The sequence below is a fragment of the Lemur catta genome, chromosome 16 (assembly GCF_020740605.2).
Source record: "Lemur catta isolate mLemCat1 chromosome 16, mLemCat1.pri, whole genome shotgun sequence".
NCBI classification, from domain to species: domain Eukaryota; kingdom Metazoa; phylum Chordata; class Mammalia; order Primates; family Lemuridae; genus Lemur; species Lemur catta.
In genome coordinates this window covers 3,236,242-3,254,198 of record NC_059143.1, presented here as the reverse complement: position 1 = coordinate 3,254,198, position 17,957 = coordinate 3,236,242, and positions in this window count along the sequence as shown.

Here is a 17,957-nt window from a genome sequence, read left to right as displayed (position 1 = left end):
GTCATAGAGGAGTCTTACAACCAATTACCAACAGGGCAGTGAGTGCATTTTATTTATGAATTCCTGGGCCTCACGAACTGTCTGATTCAAAAGGCATTTAGTGCACACTTGTTGATGGATAAATGAATAAATGAGGTGCAAAGGGAACAAAGTAGTGTCCAAGAAGTGATGTGGGAGCCAGGGCTTGAAAAATGAGTGAGGCGAGTCCTGGGTAGGGCTGGTGACACTATCCTGCATTGATTTTTGGAAAAACAAAGGCACAAAGGGACATGGATGCATTTGGGCATTCCTGGGTGGGTGGGTGTGCGGTCCTGGAGGAGAATGGCAGGAACCAGTCAGGTGGCCACATTGGACAAATCTGGGCAGTCCTTCGTGGTGGAGTGAGCGTTGCTTTCCCAGTGGGCAGTGAGCAGCAATGGGGAGGGCGACCTGTCAGATGTAGATTGGAGAAGACCACTGGGGATGGCATGGAGGCTGGGCTGGGCCGGGGAGGTGGGCTGTAGATGATCCAAGTAAAAGGTGTCAAAGGTAAGACCCGGGCACTGCCTGTGGGCATAAGGCATGAAGGGGGTGAGCAGGGAGCTAGGGAACATTTCCAGGATGTGGAGATGACAAGAAGGGAAGCCGCTGGAGACAACCTCAATATTTTAAGTTTGGGGGACTAGAGAGACAGAGATGCCCTAACAGAGATGAGAAACAGAGAGGGGGAGCGAGTTCACGGAAGTGGAGACTACGTGGAAACCCATGGCCTGGGGCCTGCTCAGCGGACAGCTGGAGTAGACTCAGCTTGGGGCTGGAAGTGAAGGCCGGCCAGCCGCCTCCCTGCCCCGAGGGGAATCTTGGTGTGTGGCTCTAGGAGGGCATGTGTGGAAGGAAAAGAGGGCAAGGGGCATCCTGTGCTCCAAAGGACCTGGCTGCAAACCCAACAGAGGGCCAAGAAGAAAACAGGTAGGAGGCGCATGTGCCTAGCCTGCGTGGGGAGGGCACCTTCCAGCACATTCCCATCTCTGTCACACAAACGAACTCTTTTCTCATTCAACATATTTGATCCATCCAGATTCAACAACTACTCTGTAAAAGTGCAAACTGAAAGGATGGCCTTGCTAATAAACTAACACAGAGAAAAATAAACTATCTAACAACAACAAAAAAGAAAACACTCACGGCACATAACTGCCCCTTTGGGGGGAAAGAACAAGACATAACTGCTCCTTGTTTGATTAACCACCTGCAGCTCAACTCGTTTTCTTTTAAGATTACCCACCTGCGTGGCTTCTTCCCTCTAAGAGTTCTGTTTTTACTGCACTTGAAAGGAACTGAGCAGACAGAAGGAGCTGATGCTTTCTTGGTTCTCCCAGGCCATATTCCAGGGACTCTGGTAAGCCAACCTCACAGAGAAGAGGAGAAAAAGGGAAAAACAGATGCAGCCACTTCACAGCCATTTTCTGCTGGCAGCTGGCAGCAATCACCTTTTTTCTCCTTTCTCTTTATCCCCATAAAAACCCCAATCCCTTATCCTCCCTGCTGGCAATTCTCCTTCCTTTCCCTTGTGCTGCACCCTTCCCTCCCTTTGGGGACTAAAATAAAACTATTCTAATCTTTGTGTCGAGAATTCTTTCTCATCCCAAGTTACGAGTTCCTACCCTAACACTACCAAGATTAGAAACCCAGCTTTTTGTACTTGATTCACCAAACATTTGTCGTTGCCCTGGTCCCCTGTAAAGTCTGCAGGCAGTGTGTTCGCCTGACACCCACACTCTTAGGGAAGAATCTCAGAGTGTGACCTTCCCGAGGCAGATGTCTGTGGGGTGGTGGGTGCCACAGGGGGCTCAGCTTCTCCTCTGAAGGTGGACACTGCCCACTTCCCTGAGTCCCAGCTCATGATCACACAGCACGTGCTCTGGAGCACAGACACCTTGGTTCCTAGCCTGGGTTTACCTCATCTAGCTCGGTGGCCTCAGACAAGTCACTTACCTGTCCAAGCTTCAGATCCTCATCTGTAACAGGCAACAGGCTCTCTGTCTCATACTGTGTGTGGGACTCAGATCCTGGAAGAGAAGGGCTGGCCTGGCCCAACGCCAAGCACAGTTCTCCAGTGTGAGTGTGAGTGATCCAGATGACAACAAAGACAGTGATGGACAGTCCAGCCTCAACCCCTAGCCAAGAGTGAGTACCTGAAGTGGAAATTGATTCACTTATGGGAACATGTCATGAAGAACACAGATGCTTAAGCCAATTTCCATAATTTTTTGTAACAGTGTGGATAAAACAATGTACTCTGAATCTGAACCAGGATCTTGCTACTTTCAAGTCCTGTGACTGTGGTAAAGTTTTCTTTTCTTTTTTAAACTTGAATTTTTTCATTTCTAATAAATAATCCCTGATGATATGTATTTTTTACCAACCTTGAATAGGTTGCAATGAGGGTTAAGTGAGATAATATTTTTGAATATACCGTAGACAGTCAAGCACTAACAAACGTTAGGTCTTGTGGAATTGATAAGGAAATCAAGCTGGGGAAAGAAATCATTAATAATTCAAATACTGTTGAGCACATAACCAAAACATGTTCAGCAGAATTGTCAGTAAGGCAAAGAATTCCTTTCAGTTTGTTCTGCTCTTTCCCAAAGAGCATATTGCATATCGCCTCCCAGAAAATCTTGCTGTTGGAAAAAAATTCTGTAAGTTTATTCATACTAGGATGTAAATGATTGCCACCCCACTCAGCAAACACTTTCTGAGCATCATGTTAATTATTTTCCAACCCAGCCCATTCTCTGCCCTTCTCTGCCCAACCCTGTGCTCCAGGAGGCTGTCCCCAGGGACTACTCCCTGCCTTTTGGATCCAGTTGGTTTTGTTAATGGTGGGCTTTTAAGAAAATTAAGAATAATTATATTGCAGAATAATGTGCATATGGTAAAATGCACAGATCTTCTGTGTACAACTCATAGAATTTTTGTGTATAAACTGCTCAGATCAAGACAAAGAATATTTGCAACACCCAGCAGACTCCTCTTGCCCCTTCTAGGCAGTACCCCCCACCCTGCCCTGGAATAACACAATTTGACTGCGGTCATTTGGCAGAAGTCATTCATTTGGCATATCCTTAAACTTCCATAAATTGAACCTTACAGGATATTCTCTTTTGTGTCTGGCTTTATTTGTTCCTCAGGTGCCTGTGAAATTTATTCATATTGTTACATATATTATTAGTTTGCTCATCTTTGTTGTCAAGTAGGATTCCGTTATGTAATGTATCAAATTCATTTATCCATTTCACAGTTGATCGCTATTTGGCTGGTAAGAATAAGGTAAGGCTGCAATGAGCATTTTTGTACATGTCTTCTGGTGCACATGTGTGCTGCTTCCTCTTGGACAGCGGGACCATGGGGACATGGGCACATCTAAATGAGGGAAGGCTTTTCAAGTCTCCAGAATGTGGGTGACATGGAAAAAGTTCATCTCCCCAGAGCAGGCGTGGAAGGCAGGATTTGGAGCTTGGCCAGGAGGTGTGGCCAGGGCATCTGCAATTCCAACAGTGCAGGTTTAGGTTCTGTTGGGTTTTTCCAGGTGGGAGCCTGAAAAATATCATAAAGCCTGTAAAACAAAAGCTGCAGGAGTCTGGAGAGTCGAGGATCATAAATCTAACTTCAACCACAGACAGCTGCAGACCCTGGCATTCTTATCCCCCTGATAGGGACGAAGCTACCCTCTCCTCCATCTCTGCAGGTGTTGCTCACTCCCCCCAGAGAAACCCTCTATAACACCCAAGGCTTTCCCCTTCCTCGGGGTGGACGCTCTTTGGCCTCTACCCATCTGCACCCAGATGCTCAAAATAAAACAGCATTTTGCTACACACGAGGTTTCATGTGTCTCTCTCTCAGTTCCGGACCTAACAGGTTCTAGTGCCTTAAAGTTACAAACCTACTACACAACTATGCCTTGGTCATGAGTTGGTAACAGCAAAAATTTGAGGTGAGTTTTCACAAAATTGAGGAGCATTGATTGTGGTTGACTACGATGTCCGTTAACCGATGAGGTCAGGTATGGCAATTAGGAAAGAAATTGTGAGACTCTAGTGGGTGTGTTTGTAGTCAGAAGGGCCAGGGCTGCAGATGGGGCCTTAGTCAGTTCACACCTCATGGCCAGGGCTGGTGCACCCCAGTGGGATGGCAGGGATTATGCAGGAGGTCAGGACATGGTCTTGCTATTCCAATCCCAAGCCTCGGTTCCACGCACGGAATAACCGTAGAAGGGGACGTCGTGTGAACGGACAGCTGGACTTGAGTGCAGCTGCCACCTGACAGGGACGAGAGCCTGGGCAAGCCCTCTAGTCTGCGTGAGGGTAGCGGCGGTACATCCTGAACAGGAGTTGGAAACTCCCCTGTCGTTGGGGTTGCCTGGCTGAACGTGTGAACCCCGGGCGTGAGCGTGGGAGCAAGGCTGCGGTCAGGGAACTTGTGCGAGGGCCTCGGTCTAGACAATTGACTCTTCATGCAGATTCAAAGCAAAAGTGCCTTTTCATTCTGAAAGGAAAATTAAGACTTTTATGATTTCTTGCATCACCTACATTAAAAACTCAGTTTTTTGTTTGTTTGTTTGTATCTGTCACCCTGGCTAGAGTGCTGTGGCGTCAGCCTAGCTCACAGCAACCTCAAACTCCTGGGCTTAAGCGATCCTCCTGCCTCAGCCTCCCGAGTAGCTGGGACTACAGGCATGCGCCACCATGCCCTGCTAATTTTTTCTGTACATATTTTTAGTTGTCCATATAATTTCTTTCTATTTTTAGTAGAGACAGGGTCTCGCTCTTGCTCAGGCTGGTCTCAAACTCCTGAGCTCAAACAATCCGCCCTCGTCGGCCTCCCAGAATGCTGGGATTACAGGCGTGAGCCACCGCGCCCGGCCAAAACTCAGTGTTGCACTATTACATGCCTATGATATTTAATGGGACCCGCATGCAGTGGTTCTTAATTTTGGGAGATTTGAGATCCCTTAAATATCTGATTTGAGCTATAGCGCCTCTCTCCAAAGACTCATATAACCCACCAACATTTTGCTAACATTCTGTGGGGTCCCATGTGCCTGGGCTGGGAAACCTGCTCAGCTGGGAGGTATGGTCTACACAGGCAGCTGTAGCTGACTCTTCAGTGAGTGCTTTGTGCTATTAATAAGCTGGCCAATGTCCCCACTTTTGGTGCCTGACACTTGTTTTGGTTGTTGCCATTGCTGGGCTTGGGTGTTTATTTTCCTTCCAAATATATGAACAAAGGTGATGTTCTTTTCTGCTGACTTCAATTTGAATTTTCCTCTCCAAAGAATGTGCCCAAAGAAGTCTGTTTGGGGGCTGACTCCAGGCCCTTCCCAACTGGGCAGAAGGGCAAAGCAGAACTCTGCTTTCTGCAACGAGTGTGCCAGGGTCAACAACAACATGTCTGTAGACACCAGCACTGCACTTTTCATAAAAAGTGTCCTTGGCTCATGCCTGTAATCCTAGCACTCTGTGAGGCTGAGGCATATGGACCTTTTGAAGTCAAGAGTTTGAGACCAGCGTGAGCAAGAGTGAGTGCCCATCTCTACTAAAAATAGAAAAAAATTAGCTGGGCGAGGCCGGAGTCCCAGCTACTTGGGAGGCAGAGGCAGGAGGATTACTTGGAGGTTGGAGGTTGCTGTGAGCTATGATGATATTACGGCACTTCAGTCTCAGCAAGAGTGAGACTCTGTCTCAAAAGAAAAAATAAAGTGTCCTGATCTTCTAAAAATATTTTAATAAAATTTTAACTCTATAAGTAATGCATAAATACTGTGTCATTATTAAGTGTTTTTATTAAAACATGGCTATGGTGAAATCTTCTTGGACCTCTGTCACCAATTCTGGCCCCTTTCCTGCCCGCGTCCTCAGCTACTCTGAATCCTTCCCTGCCTTTCCCTGTTTGTGTATATTCACACATTACATGCGGCATTATTTTATGTGGTTTGTCTACATAGTCGTCTCATATGCAATGTTCTGCAGCTTGCTTGTTTATTCAACAATATGTAGCTTTTCCTATCTCAGTCCGTACTGATCTACCTCTGCCTTTTTACCTGCAGCAAAACATTTCACAGCACGTGTGCAACAGGTCATACCTAGCATCTGCCCTCTCGCTGCCGGGGCGCTGTTTCCCGTGGGGCAGCATCAACAGGGCTGCACCGAGCGCTCTCGGGGCGCACCCCGTCTGCACGGGCGCTCCGCTGGGGGATGATACCAGCAAGTGGAATTGCTAGACCGTAGGGTTGTTAGAGCCAGATTCCCTCGGCCCCAGGAACAGAATGACAGAGTCACTGAGGCTGTAAAAGGCAAAGGAGTTTATTGACTAGTTCGAACTAGGATCCAAGCCCCGAGCACCAATGCAGTGGTCTCTTTCTATGGGCAGGGACCCCGCGCAGCGGCAGTACAGGTCTTTTATATATATATATATTTTTTTTTTTAGCTCTTTATCGCAACCAAGCGTTAAGCAAGCAAGCCTTGTATACAAAAGCGGACTTTGGCTGTTAGCTATAAGTTAAGCAAGCAGGCCTTGTATACAAAAGCGGACTTTGGCTATTAGCTATAAATTAAGCAAGCAAGCCTTGTATACAAAAGCAGACTTTGGCTGTTAGCTATAAGTTAAGCAAGCAAGCCTTGTATACAAAAGCGGACTCTGGCTGTTAGCTATAAGTTAAGCAAGCCATCACAGAATTAACTAAAATATTGTTTCAGTCCTGTTCTACATTTTCCCCCCTTTTCTTTGTTTATACGAGCACTCCTGCTCGTATTTGGTTTATGGGCCTCTTATGTCTTTCATTTCTAAGCTCTGGTACTGCTGTCGCAAAACCATTAATTGTACAGTGTTAACCCGTTCTTTTACAAAGGCAACCAGCCTATTTAGGATACATGGCCCGAGAGTGAGAATGAGCAGGATTATAATTAGGGGTCCTAGTATAGTGGAAAGCAAAGTAGTTAGCCAAGGGGAGCTATTGAACCATGACTCAAACCATCCTTCTCTTTGTTCACGCTCACGCTTTCGCTTTGTTAGTCCCTCTCTGACTTTAGCCATAGTATCTCTAACTACTCCAGTGTGGTCAGCGTAAAAGCAGCACTCTTTTCCAAGGGCCGCACATAGCCCTCCCTGTTGGAGGAATACAAGGTCCAGTCCCCTCCGGTTTTGCAGCACCACCTCAGACAGTGAGCTTAGGGACTTTTTTAAAAGGGAGATGGATTTTTCAATTTTGGTTATGTTTTTATCTATGGCAGCCCTTAGATGGTCAAATTCTCTATGTTGCATGGCTAAGGCTGAGATGCCTGTCCCTGCTCCTATTACACCCAGGCCAAAAAGGGTAGCCACGGTTATTGCTGTAAGGGGCTCTTTCCTTTTTCTAGCTAACCTGGCTCTGCCTGTGCCCTTTGTCCATGCATCGTATATTATATCTTCTTGATGGTAAATAACCTTAGGGAATACTAACACCTGGACACAGAATTCCTTAGACTCATTAAACACAGACAGGCTAAGACATGGAGTCAGGCCTACTTCAGAACAGAGCCACCACCCATTGAGTGCTGGAACGATCCATTTTGTCTTTATAGTCCGGTTTATCAAAGGGTGGATTTTGGCACAGAACTGTGTATGAGTGGGGGTTACCTTTCCTATACAGATTCCACTCTTGGCAACTACCTGAAGTGTTAGCCCGGGGCCCTTGTGGTCCCATATGCAAGATCCAGGGGCTTCTTCCTCTGAGTAGTTGAAGGGAGTAGTTAATCTAACTGTTTCATAGAAAGGGGGTCTAATATCATAGCATAACCAGCAAGCTGCCGTAGCATTGGGGTCGGAGCGATTTAAAGCCCCATATGCCGCGATCAGCATTTTCCATAAAGGGTCCTGTGGCTCTTGCACTTTCCATAGAAGGTTCTTTGCTACCGGAGCCTGTGTTCTGGGGGCCACCTGAGTTGCCTCTGAAGGTATAAGTGGAGTGCTGGTGGGTTTCTGGGTTGTCGGGCACTGGGTATACTGTTTTTCTGTCAGCACCCTATTGGGCCCTACAGCGCCTTGGATGGGAGAAACCCGCAGCTTAATTTGTATTACAGTGCCTCGCCCCCCTTTGCTGTGATCATAGAGGGTGAATCCCCAATATAATCCCGTGACCCACCGTCTGTCCTTCTTTCCTTCCTCCGTAAACCTCACACGTACTAAGTTACAGTCAGAGGCATACCTGGTTCGTGAGCACGGCCAGACAAAAGACATTTCAATGAGAAGAGATTGGACCTGCCATTTCCACTCTCTATCATTGGTGGTCACACATCTCCAGGATGCACAGTAGAGGGACTCAATTCCCCCGCATGTGCGTCTCATTTCCCCTGTTCTAAATCCTGGACATATAAAAAAACCCATTTCTACTTAACTCTATCCGGGCCTGGCGTTGAGTAAATTCGCCATCTTGGCGCCACACCATCCCCGCCCCGCCCCCCGCGGTTCCTTCTATCCACCTGTTGTGCTTTGCAGGGTTATAGTCCACATCAATGCCCGGTAATTGTTCTAAGTTGAAATATAGGTCCAGCCACCAAGTGTTTAGTGGGGTCGTCCCTGAAGTCCTATTATAAACTTCATGGGTTTCCAAGTTAGTGATTTCCCAGGTGAGGTTATAAGGCACGTGGGGATTTGGATCAGTCACTAGCGTTCCCACAAGAGTCACAACTATAACAGTCACCACAAGCATCTTTGTTCCAGGCACTTCTATCACTGGGCCACACGAGTCAGTCTGGTCTTCAGGGGATTTTTTGGATCTGCTGAGGCCCTCCACTGATCTTGCTGCTGCTCTTGTTCACCCTCGCTGGCAGGTCTCACGTGAGAGTGGTGTATCCAGGTTGCCACACCATCAACCTTTAGGGCAGTGGGGGTGACAAGAATAATCTGAAAAGGTCCCTTTTACCTGGGCTCTAGGGTTTTGTTATTATGCCTTTTTACCCATATCCAGTCTTCCGGCTGGTAAAGGTGCCCAGTATCTTTTCTCTTCCCCTCTTGGGTTGTCTGGTAAAAAGCTCGGAGCGCAGGCCAAATCTGGCCCTGGACTCACTGTAGAGCCTGTATAGCCTGTAGCACCTCTTTTGGGGCTTTAGGCGCAGCCCCAAAAGTTATTTTTGGCACTACTGGTGGAGGAGCACCATACACAATCTCAAAGGGGGTTAGGCCTAAATGATAGGGGGTGTTCCGTGCTCGGAACAGGGCGAAGGGAAGGAGGGTCACCCAGTCTCCGCCAGTCTCTAGGACCAATTTAGTCAAAGTCTCCTTCAGGGTTCTGTTCATTTTTTCTACCTGCCCTGAGCTCTGGGGATTATATGCACAACGTAATTTCTAATCTGTCCCCAGTGCCCGGGCTAGTCCCTGACTAACTTGACTTAACTTGACTTGTGAAGGCTGGTCCATTGTCAGACCCTATGCTCTCTGGCAGCCCATACCTGGGAACTATTTCTTTTAATATTTTTTTTTTGCCACTATTAAAGCAGTTTCTCCTTTAGTAGGAAAGGCTTTTATCCACCCTGAGAAGGTATCTACCATGACCAGTAAGTATTTGTACCCATATTTTCCTGGTCTTATCTCTGTAAAATCTATTTCCCAAAACAACCCAGGTTGCCTCCCCCGTTTCCTGGTACCTGTATGGGTCCCTCTGACCTTCCCCGGCTGCATAACCTGGCAGACATGGCAGTTTTTTTACAATGTCCTTTGCCGTCTTCTCTTGTGATTTGAATCTGAGTCGTGCCGTGGCCAGCAGCTGTAACATCTTCTTTTTTGCCAAGATGCGTTGTCTGGTGCAAGTGCCCTAGTAGGTGATTCCCTAAGGCCTCAGGGACTATCAGGCGATGTCCTCCGTCTTGGAACCAGCCGTCCTTGTTCGGCATCGCCTGTAGCTTTTTTGTGGCCCACCTTATGTCCGTGCTGGAATAGTCCGGTTGGGGGGGCATCTTTCCCATCCCAGGGGGCGGCAAGCTCAGATGCAAAACATCGGTTAGTACCGGCCCCTCTGCAGCCCTTTTTGCCTCAATGTCCGCGGCCCGGTTGCCCCTGGTCTCAAGGGAGTCCCCCCTCTGGTGCCCCGGGGTATGGACTACAGCCACTGCCTTGGGTAGCAGGATGGCTTCCAGTAATTGGAGTATCTCCGATTTGTGCTTAATTTCCTTGCCTTCAGCTGTAATGAAGCCCCTTTCCCTATAGAGGGCTCCGTGTATATGCACTGTCCTGAAGGCATAGCGGCTGTCAGTATACACTGTCAGCCTCTTCCCCTGGGCCCGACGAAGGGCTTCTGTCAATGCAACCAGTTCAGCCTTCTGGGCCGAGGTCCCCTGTGGAAGGCGTGTGGCCCAGATAAGCCTGCCTTGCTCATCTACTATGGCCGCCCCTGCATACCTGTGTCCGTCCCGGACGAAGCTGCTCCCATCCGTGAACCAGGTCAGGTCGCTGTTTGCGAGGGGGCGGTCTCGCAGATCACTCCGGGCCGTCTGGGTCTCAGCCAGGATCTCAAGGCAGCTGTGTTCAGGCATTGTTGGCACCGGATCTGGCAGAAGCGTGGCTGGGTTCAGGATGGCAGGAGTCCGGAATCCGATGCGAGGGGCGTCTAACAGAAGCCCCTGGTAGTGAGTCAGCCTCGCGTTTGTGATCCATCATCCCGGCGGCTGCTTCAAGATCCCCTCTATGGCGTGAGGGGTGGTGATGTGCAGACGCTGGCCCAGGGTGAGCTTGTCGGCGTCTTTGACCAGCAAAGCAGTAGCTGCAATGATTCGCAGGCACGCGGGCCACCCTGCTGCCACCGGGTCTAGCTTTTTGGACAGGTACGCTACTGGCCGTTTCCAAGGTCCTAATGTCTGTGTAAGCACCCCCTTGGCTATTCCCTTTCTCTCATCTATAAACAGGTGGAACTCCTTTGTGAGGTCAGGGAGCGCCAAGGCCGGGGCCTCTAACATAGCTTTTTTTAGGGCCCGGAAGGCGTCTTTCATTTGCATAGTCCATTCCCATTTTTGGCCCACTTTACAGCCTTCATATAAGGGCCGAGCTTTTTCTGCAAAACCTGGGATCCAGAGACGGCAGTACCCTACTGACCCCAGGAATTCTCGCACTTCTTGACATGAAGTTGGGGTGGGAATCCCTAACACAGTCTGTTTCATTGCCTCAGTCAGCCATCGCTGACCTCCTTTTATTTTATATCTTAGATAAGTGACTTCTTTGCAGATCTGGGCCTTTTTAGCACTGGCCTGGTATCCCTGTTCACCTAGCACCCTAAGCAGGTCCTTAGTGCCCTCCAAGCAGGTCTGTGGGGTTGGGGCAGCTAGTAGCAGATCATCTACATACTGCAGCAAAGTCACTTTTGGGTGGTTGGCACGGTATTCACCCAAATCATCATGAAGGGCCTCATTGAACAAGGTGGGTGAGTTCTTAAACCCTTGAGGCAGCCTTGTCCAGGTCAGTTGCCCCTGAATTCCCCTCTCCTTATCTTGCCATTCAAAGGCAAATATTTCCTGGCTGCGCGGGGCTACTGCCAAACTGAAGAAAGCGTCCTTTAAATCCAGGACAGTGTACCAGGTTTGTGTCAGGGGAAGGGTGCTTAGCAGGGTATAAGGATAAGGGTTGGGAACCGTAGGGTGGATGTCTAGGACCCGCGCGTTGACCTCCCTGAGGTCCTGCACAGGCCGATAATCTTACCCACCCGGTTTCCTCACTGGCAACAACGGAGTGTTCCAAGCTGACTGGCACTTTCGGAGGATTCCAGCATCTAGAAGCCTTCGAATGTGGGGCGTTATGCCAGTCTTGGCCTCCTGGGGCATAGGATATTGCCTGACCCGGGCTGGTTCAGCTCCTGGTTTCAGTTCAATATAGAGAGGCAGCCGATGCTTTGCCCATCCTGCTCCCCCTGTCTCAGCCCAGGCTTCAGGAAACTCGTGAAGCCAGTAGCTCATTTCCCCTTCCTGATTGATCTTCATGGGCTGATACAGTCGGTACTCATCTGCCTGAGCCAAGGTCAAGATTTGAGTAACCCGGGGGCTACTGATAAGATTGCCTTTATTATCAGTTATTATTATTCCTTCTTCTTCAAAGTAGATACGGGCCTTTAATTTTGTGAGTATGTCCCTTCCTAATAATGGGGTGGGGCATTCTGGAATGACCATAAAAGCATGACTCACTTGCCCCGAGCTCAAATCTAACTTTCGTTGAGTGGTCCATTGGTAGGGCTTAGTTCCAGTCGCCCCCTGTACCCAGCTAGTCTTATTGGATAGTTTTCTAGTAGTTTTGGTAATCACTGAGTATTCTGCCCCTGTGTCCACCAGGAAGCTAACTGGGTTCCCCTCCACTTGCAAAGTTACCCTGGGCTCGGGGAGGGGCACCGAACCCGGTCTTCCCTATTCATTATCTTCTCCTTGCCCTGCTAGTAAGACTCTCTTAGGCGATGCTCTCCTCCCTGGGCCCCCCTTTTTCTTGGGACATTCTCTAGCCCAATGTCCATGCTCCTTGCAGTGGGCGCACTGATCCTTGCCTAGTCTTTCCCTCCAGGGTCGTTCTTTGCCATCTGCCCCTGACTGTCCCCTTCCCATGGCTGCAAGTAGGATCTTAGCCATCTCCTTATTTGCCTTACGTGCCTCACCCGCCTGGAACTTCCTATCTTCCTGTCTCATTCTTTCTAACTTTTCTTCCGGCGTCTCCCTATAGTTATAGACTTTTTTCGCCACTTCCAGCAGGTCTTTCAAAGTTTTCTCACTCAGCCTTTTTATTTTTTGCACTTTACGCCTAATGTCCGGGGCTGCCTGGTTAACAAAAGCCATCATTATTGCCGCCTTGCTCTCTTCTGCAGTAGGATCTATGGGAGTGTACTGTCTGAAAGCCTCTATAATCCTTTCTAGATAAGTCGCTGGACTCTCCTCGGGCCCCTGCCGAACATCCCCTACCTTAGCCAAATTGGTCGGCTTCCGTGCCGCCGCCCGGAGACCGGCCATCAGAGTCTGGCGGTAGACCCGGAGACGCTCCCTACCTTCAGCCTCATTGTAGTCCCAGGGCGGCCGTTCAAGGGGAAAGGTCTGGTCGATCACCCGAGGGTTGACAGTAGGCCTGCCGTCCTCTCCAGGAACTAACTTTCGAGCCTCCCCCTGGATTCGCTCCCTCTCCTCCGTGGTAAAGAGAACCTTAAGTAACTGTTGGCAGTCGTCCCATGTGGGCTGATGAGTGAAAAGGACAGAATCTAAAAGGTTAATTAGATCTCTCGGATTATCAGAGAAATTTGCATTTTGAGATTTCCAATTATAAAGATCACTGGTGGAGAAGGGCCAGTACTGATGTGCCTGCTCCCCATCCCCTCCCGGGGGTCCCATGGCCCTTAAGGGAAGCGCCCTCACTGGTTCAAGATCTGGAGTTTGTCCAGTCCGTTGTCTAGTGCCGTACGCCGGCCCCCCCGTCGGAGGCCCTGTCTTCCCCTGGGCCGCGGGAGCCGCAGGAGCCGCCTGGGCCCCCTGGGCCACCCTGGGATCATAAGGTGGGGGTGTATGCCACTCTAGGTCTATTAAATCTGGATATAGATTAGAGTCTGGCAGCACAGGTGACCCTGTGGGCTGAGGATCCTGCATCCCACTCTTCTTTATCTCTTTGGTAACTAGGGCTTGTGTCTTCTTCCTTGATGCTGGCAGGAGGGCCCTTAGCCAAGGTGGCGGATCCTGGACCAAGTCTTGCCAGACTATAATATAGGGGGCTTGGTCCAGATGACCGTGATGACCAAAGACTATCCCTTTTATTTTTTCAATAAGCTCAGCATCAAATGTTCCTTCCTGTGGCCATCCTACCCCGAAGGCTGGCCACTCTGCCTCACACAAAGTGATAAATTTATTTTTCTTTATATCCAAGGAAAGACTGTGTGCCCTTTCCTTAACATTTTTGAAATGATCAATGAGGATAGATAGAGGCGTTGTCTGAGTCTGCCCCATGCTCACAAGGGTATCAGGGGAGGGAGTTCTTTCAGGTGTCCGCCTGGCTGCGTCCCTCGCGGGAACTTAGGCGCGTCTTGGCTAAGGTGTGCCCGTATAGAGCCCGGGCCCGGTCACTCCTTTTTAGGGGAGTGAATCACCGTTATGCCGTACGACGTCGCCACAGAAACGCAGGTTAGGACCCACTCAGATTCCGTAGCCGTAGCCGTGGAACCTCATACAGTCACACTTCATTCACTCAGTCAGACAGACAGACTTTACCTCTTAGAAGGGAGGGTCGATCCAGAGCCAGGCTAGGACTCCCACTACGACCCAGCAGAAGAATGTAAATGCACACTTCTGTGGAGTACTCCAAGACTGGGGTGCTACAGTGTATAGACCGACACCAAACACCAGGGCTAGTGAACAGAGGAGGAAGAGCTGCACCCAGAACACTGCACCTTCCAAGACCAGGCGCTTCATAGAAGCGAAAAACACAGACGAGACGACAAAGTAACGACAACGGGGGAACAAACAAAGACAGAATGACAAACAGCGGCCCCGGACTTATTCCCGCTCGGGGGTGCCTCCCGCAACACACAACTTAGCCGGCTACCGTTTGGATTCCTCGTCAAAGGGATCCACCTGGTTTCGCCTTTCCAAACACCGTTTCTATCAAGTGGCCCCGGACTTATCCCCCTCTCGGGAGTGCCTCCCACTGACTACCGAGTGGCCCCGGACTTATCTCCCCTCTCGGGAGTGCCTCCCACTGACTGGAAACCAAAAAAAAAAAAAGCAAAACCAACCGTGGGGGTGACGGATGTCTCCTGTCACTCCCGACCAGCGACCCACCAGCGCGTCCGCCTAAGTCTTCTGCCGGTCTCTTTCCAGGGCCCAATCACCTACACCGTACGGATTTCAAGAGTTCCAACTCCTCCTCGGATCCGGATTCTGTTCCGGGGGATTTGGGATCCCGGACGAGCCCCCAAAATGTTAGAGCCAGATTCCCTCGGCCCCGGGAACAGAATGACAGAGTCACTGAGGCTGTAAAAGGCAAAGGAGTTTATTGACTAGTTCGAACTAGGGTCCAAGCCCCGAGCACCAACGCAGTGGTCTCTTTCTATGGGCAGGGACCCCGCGCAGCGGCAGTACAGGTCTTTTATATATATATATATATATATATATATATATATATATATTTTTTTTTAGCTCTTTATCGCAACCAAGCGTTAAGCAAGCAAGCCTTGTATACAAAAGCGGACTTTGGCTGTTAGCTATAAGTTAAGCAAGCAGGCCTTGTATACAAAAGCGGACTTTGGCTATTAGCTATAAATTAAGCAAGCAAGCCTTGTATACAAAAGCGGACTCTGGCTGTTAGCTATAAGTTAAGCAAGCCATCACAGAATTAACTAAAATATTGTTTCAGTCCTGTTCTACAGGGTATGTGTGCTCTAAAATTGTAATAGATCCCATGTAGATCCCTATTCCTCCCAGGTACGCAGGTTTGGTGGCACCTAAGCAGCCTCTCTGCCCGTGGAACCTCGGCTGTGCTGACCATGGAGCGAGGCTGACCCACCTCTCTGCAGTACCCTCCTTCCCCTTTTCTACTAAATTACCATCACACTAATGATAATTTAATAGCTGCTGTTTAGGCTTTCCTTCAAAACTTATTTAAAAACTTACTTTTTCAAAGAATATAAAAATAGTCCTGAAAAGTGGAAGAACGAGTGGCTCGTGAGAAACTACCCTGAGAAAATGTCCAAGCTCACAAATGATCAAGGAAAATAGAACAGTCCCTGGATGCCACCTTTTGCCTACACTTTAGTAAAGATTTTTGAAAAGAGCCCATCAATCCCGGCAAGGGCGCCGCAGAGCAGGGGCCCGCACTTACTGCCGGGAGCATGAACTGGCCACCTCTTGCAAAGTCATCCGGTAAGTGGGTATCACACACACGAGGACATGATCACCGCCTCTGATCTAGTAATCAATCGCACCCCAGAAAATCTATCCTGGCCACCAGCGACACCATTTGTGTGTTTGCCGCCCCCCCCACCCTCCCACCCCCGCCCCGTGGGTCCCCGCAGAATGGGCGGGAAGGGGCTTGCGCCGGCGCCTCTGCCCTCCCCGGTGGAAATGTCCCTTGTCTGTCGCCGTCGGGCGGCGCTGGCCCGGGTGGGAAGCCTGCTGAGTGTGCTGCCCTCGGGGTCTGAGAGGCCACCGGGAGGAAGGCGCCTGCCGAGGGTGCCCAGCAAAGCGCGTCGCCGGGGGCGGGTGCTCCTAGGACGGGCCCTTCCTGCCTAGGCGGGGCAGGCCGCACGCTGGTCAAAACGGCAAGGGGGTTTCAGCCCAAGTCCGGTTGCTCGTAGCTCAAGGATCCCACTGAGACCAGGATTTCTTCCACACACGTCTTGCTGGGCGAAGCTGCCTCAAGCACTCTCCCCGCAGCGGAGCTCCTGGGCTTTGAAAAGACGGGCCACGTGCCTTGGGGCCGGTCGTGGTGTAACTAACAGGGGCTACCGTGCGTTGGGGGCTGGTTTGAGGGATGGGGAATCTTGGCGTCAAAACATCTGCCCAGGGGCCTTCAGAATCTCAGCTCCTTTGTCTTGCGGAAAACCCACCTTTTCTGGGAAACAACTCAGAACCTCAGGTAGTTAATTAAGGGAGAGGATTACACAGGGGTCATTGAAATTGTTCAGTGTGGGGCCTTACACTCTGCAGCCTCAGGGCCAGAACAAAGAGTGCTTGTTTGGAAAGGGGGGAAGTTTTAACATTTCAAGGGGATTTGTGTTAGAGCAATAAATGAAGCTTGTGTTTCAAGCTGTTACACTGTATGAATTAGTAAGCATGTTCATTAAATGGTGTATCTGGATTCAGTGGCCAAAATTCAGAAAAAGGGAACCTTTCATAAAAAAAGAAATTGTGTTAATGCAGCCGGAGCTTTCTCTCCTTCAGTATTATTATATGACACCCAGGGTTGGCCTAGAGACAGGCGCTTGCTACCTTTCCACTTTATGATTAAAGCCAGTCCGAACTGATGGAATCTCTAGGATCACGTGAAAAGATGATAATTGCTTAAAGAAGAGAAGAAATTTAAAAACCCACTAATAAAAGTTGTCTACAGATTATATTCACTGTGGACATACTGCACACAACATTTTTGCTTTCTAAAGAAATATCTTAATTATTGTCTGCTGAACTTCTCCACTTTTTTCTATTAAATTTGCAAGTTCTGACACTCATTTGGTATGTGGAAATCAATAGATTGGTCCACAAATATTGCCAAAAATAGAAAGACAAAAGAAAAAAAAAAGAAAGAGGAAAGCGTACTGTTTCTTCCCTGTAAAAAATTCTTAGGCATTGCTTTGAATGTCTCAGGTGAATCCCTGAGAATGTGCTGGAACTGTTTGCAATACCTAACCTGTACTTTATAGCTTTGACACACACACATGCACACATGTAACACACACACACTCCCACACTCACAGGCCGCAAATAGAATCTCAGCATGGGCTTATGTAGAAACTGGCTTTTTAAGTTGTTCAGAAAACTGCTAACAGTGTTTGTCTCAGTAGTTGGCTCTGGAGATTGATCGACAGAGATGGAAAAGAAATTGAAATTTTTTCTGTAACCTTTTGTACCTTTTGAATTTTGTACCTTTTAATTTAAACTACATGTGTGTATTACCCACACAAAATATTGATTAGTTGTCTCTCAAAAATTAGCTCAGAATGCTCTTCGGTTGCTTCTGTGTAAATATATAGACATAATTACAAAGAGTTCTAAAAAGAAAAGTAGTACTGACTGAGGGGTCAAGACAATCCAGTGGGTGATGGGGGAAGGAAAGTATTTGTAACAAGTGGGCTGGAACAACTAGATATTCACAGAGGAAAAAGTGAGCTTTGGTCCTGTCTCACAGTACCTACAAAAATTAGTCAATAGGGATCATAGACCTCCACAGAAGAGCCAGAACCAGAAAGCTTCTATCTAATTTTTTCTTTTTTTTTCAGAGAC